Here is a 4,310-nt window from a genome sequence, read left to right as displayed (position 1 = left end):
TGGCACCAAGGATGCAGTTGCTCTGGGAGCATCTCCTCAGCACTCTGAGAATCACTGGCATAGTTCTGCAGGTAGAGACTGTGCTTGCTCCTCCAGGTCTGGTGTAAGCGCAGAGAAAAATATTTATTTTATTCTTATTATATGTGTGTGGATGTTTGGCCTGTGTGTAGGTCTGTGCACTAAAGCCCATAAAAATATGCAGAGAACCACCACCACAGAGCTGTCCTCTAACCTTGACTGGTACCTTCAGAGGCCAGAAGTGGCCATCAGACCCCCTGAGACTTGGGTTTACAGATGGTTATAAGTTGCCATGTAGGTGTGATAACCAAACCCAGGTTCTCTGCAAGAGCAGCAAGTGCTCTTGACCATTGAGCATCTCTTCAGCCCCAATAATTGTTTTCCTACACCCCCAGGCCCCCGCAGAGACAGGGTTTCTCCATGGCTTTGGAGCCTGTCTCTCCTTCCTGAGTGCTGCATCCTGAGTGCTGGGATTAAAGGGCATGCACCACCACCACTCAGTTGTCCCTAAGCTCTTATTGTGGGACTTGAAAATGGAAGGTAGTGCAGTTTTTTCTGGCCATCGACCAGGCAAGGGACCCAAGGCTACTTGGGTAAGTTCGGCAGGCAATTTTAAAGAACTCTTTGGCAGCATCAAGAGCAATGAGACAGTCCATGACCAAGGGCTAGCTCTCCTAGAGCTCCCAGCTGGCTGGGAAGATGGAAGCATCTCTAGGGCTTTTCTCATGGTTTTAGAATCAGCCATGGTGCTGAGTTTGGCCACTGACAGCAGAATCTGCTTTCCTTTGAAAACCCAAGGCTTCTAGGATTCACCTCCATCTGTTTCTCACTTCCCTGTGAATCTGCCTCAGGCTATTAGAAATCATAGCTGAGTCTCTGCCACTGCTCTGAGTCTTTGGTCTGCTGATAACGAATGACTATCAGATTGTACAAAATCCTGTCATCATCTGCCTCTGTGTGGGACACACCATGAGGCATGCTCCATAAATTCTTTTCATCATCCTTGTCTAGAGTTGCTCCAAATGAGGAATAGGGATTGTTACCACTGACCAGTGGCACCTTCTCTGGCCGCATGGGCTCCTCCAGGCACCGCTCAGGTTCCTCCAGGGACCACACAGACTCCTCCAGGCACCCTTCCCCGGGACAGCAGCAGGTGCTCCCGAGCCAGAGGCGGGGAGCCCCATGGGGAGCGAGGCAGGGCCCTGGGGTCCAGAAGCCGGCTTGCAAGGGCAACTGGGGCGCCAGGATTTCCTTGGCCAAAGCATCCCAGGCTGGGCCGAGTGCCTCAAGCCAGGGCCTGGAACGGGGCGGGGGAGGGGGACTCCAAGCCACTCATTTGATTTCGTTTCCTTGCCTGGAACTGGAGTTGCAGATTTGTGAACTGCCTTCTGAGTGCTGGACTTGAACCCCAGTCCTTGGGAAGAACAGACAGTGCTCTTAAATCACTGAGACATCTCTCTCTCTCTCTCTCTCTCTCTCTCTCTCTCTCTCTCTCTCTCTCTCAAGCCTGAGATATTATGATTCTAAAAATGGATTGACCACAAGGTCTCCCTGGGTGGATGGGCTTGGAATTTGCAGGCAGCCTCCTCCTGCCTCTGAAGGTGCAGGAAGTACAGGTCTGCACCATCACCCCCAGCTCAGCTCTGTAAATGAAGCTTTTAAGCACAAAATAACTGAAACATTGACCAGGAACGTTAGGCAGTTGTCAGTGCGTCTTTATTTTGAAAATGGAGGGGTTCAGAAAGGAGCATGCTTGCAGGGAGGGAGCAGTATCCCAAAGGCGCCTGTTATTTCTAAGGCTCCCTGGGGCCAAAGACAGAAGGGCAGCAGGCAGGTGGGAAGGAGAACACCTGGCAGCAACAAATCAGGTCCAGGAGGCCTGACAAACCTGGGACTCTTCTCCACCAGCTGGGGGCTGCAGGCCCACCCCACTGACCTGGGTGCTCCGGGTCAGAGGTCTGGGCTTCCTGCTGTGGTGGAGCACCCGGCTGGGGATCCAAGAGGCAGGGGGGCTGATGCAGGGCAAGCCTGCATGGTGGTGCTTCCGCCTGGTCCTCCTCTCCCACCAGAGCCTCTGGGTTCCGGCTTCCGGGACAGAAGGCAGGGGACCAGCTTCCAGGCTGGCACTGCACTCTGCCAGAATCCGAATTCCAGGGCGAGCCCGCCAAGCCCGCCACCTGCCTAGGAAGAGCTTCCAGGCAGGAAGCACAACCCTCACTAGGTGAGCACTCTCTTAAAGGCCTGAAGCATGGCATGCGCCAAGGCTGCAGCATACCCCAGGTCATAACCCCAGAGGGCTGGGGCACTGCAACCCTTCCCCCCCATCCATCCCAATCCTCTCTCACAGGCACAGACCAGACATTTAGCTCCATGGCACAAACAGCTCTCCCAGCAGGAGTAGCTACAGAATTTTAGAGCTGAGTCTCACAGGGTTACTCTCTGATAGTTTTTTTAGTCTTACAAAGTTTAGGACAAAAGCGCAGGCTTAGTTAGCAATTTAGGTCAAATGAGACAGAGCCGGCCCCAGCTAGTCTGCTATAATGTCTTCCTAAACTGTTTCTTGGTGATAATTTTTCAATCTTACCGTAATTAGGACATCAGGCAGGCTGCTGTTAAATTCGTCTTAAACGATTTCTCCGTGATAATTTTTCAATCTGATAATATTTAGACCAAAAAGGCAGCCAGAGAGAGTAAACAATTTAGGTAAAAATAGTCGAGCCAGACGCAGCCAGGCAGGTTGCTGTTAATTTCGTCTTAAACGATTTCTCCGTGATAATTTTTTTAATCTGATAATATTTAGACCGAAAAGGGAACCAGAGATTAGTAAACAATTTAGGTAAAATAATCGAGCCAGATGCAGCCAGGCAGGTTGCTGTTAATTTCGTCTTAAACGATTCCTCCGTGATAAATTTATCAATCTGATAGAATTTAGACCAAAAATGCAGGCATAGATAGTCAGCAGTTTAGGTAAAATGAGGCAAAGCCGGCAGCAGCCAGGCAGGCTGCTGTTAATTTCGTTTTAAATGATTTCTCCGTGATAATTTTTTCAATCTGAAAATATTTAGACCAAAAAGGGAACCAGAGATAGTAAACAATTTAGGTAAAAATAGTCGAGCCAGATGCAGCCAGGCAGGTTGCTGTTAATTTCGTCTTAAACGATTCCTCCGTGATAATTTTTCAATCTGATAGAATTTAGACCGAAAATGCAGGCATAGATAGTCAGCAGTTTAGGTAAATGAGGCAGAGCCGGCAGCAGCCAGGCAGGCTGCTGTTAATTTCGTTTTAAACGATTTCTCCGTGATAATTTTTCAATCTGATAATATTTAGACCAAAAAGGGAACCAGAGATAGTAAACAATTTAGGTAAAAATAGTCGAGCCAGATGCAGCCAGGCAGGTCGCTGTTAATTTCGTCTTAAACGATTCCTCCGAGATAATTTTTCAATCTGATAGAATTTAGAACGAAAATGCAGGCATAGATAGTCAGCAGTTTAGGTAAAATGAGGCAGAGCCGGCAGCAGCCAGGCTGCTGCAGTTTCTTTGATGGCTTCTTGGCGATCGTTTTTAGGTCTTCCTAAGTTCACTTATAACAGAGCTTGCTCATCAGCTAGGGTAGAGAGCCTGCCCCAGCCAGTGAGCTGGCCCTCTTATAGTCCTGCCACCCAGGGGCGGAGCCCTGCTGTCACTAGCTACCAGGGCGGAGAAAAGGCCAAGGGTGGTGTCTAAGGCAGAGGGTAAACAGGGGAAAAACGGTTTTATTTGTGTCCTACTGAAAAGGTCGACCACACTTCTGAGAACCCACTGCAAATTCCGTGAAAGTGCCAAGCTCGAGATAGATTTCCTGTAAAAACTGCTCACTTAGGCCTACATCTCCACCCCTCCCCAACCTTGCCATTATGGGTAAAGTTTACTGGTGGTAAACTTTATTCTAGCTGCAACTTTGACAAATGGGTCACCTCAGGACTGGGGAGGTAGCTCAGAGGTTAAGAACACTGGCTGTTCTTCAAGAGTACCCAAATTCAATTCTTCATACCCACATGGCAGCTCACAAGTGTTTGCCAGTGCCAGCTCCCCTAGAACTGTCTGTAACTACAATTAGTTTGGGTGTTTACTGTGCTTCTCTTAATTCATGTTTCACCGTGAAGGATTTATTGAATTGTTACTCTCCTTACATGCTATATTTCTGTATTAAGGTAATTTAAGAACAAACAGTATTATTGAGGCTAATCTGCAGGTATAAAACTTAAAATTCTAAGTTTATAACAACAACTGACTTATAAACTATTAAGAATAA

General features: G+C 48.3%; 1 pseudogene; it reads right to left on the bottom strand.

The window, feature by feature from the left end:
* Positions 1–525: 525 nt before the first annotated feature.
* LOC118576583 lies at positions 526–1,101 on the bottom strand (annotated as a pseudogene).
* Between the last annotated feature and the right edge of the window lie 3,209 nt (positions 1,102–4,310).

The sequence above is a fragment of the Onychomys torridus genome, unplaced genomic scaffold (genome assembly GCF_903995425.1).
Source record: "Onychomys torridus unplaced genomic scaffold, mOncTor1.1, whole genome shotgun sequence".
Lineage (NCBI taxonomy): Eukaryota > Metazoa > Chordata > Mammalia > Rodentia > Cricetidae > Onychomys > Onychomys torridus.
This window is presented reverse-complemented; position numbering and strand designations above follow the sequence as displayed.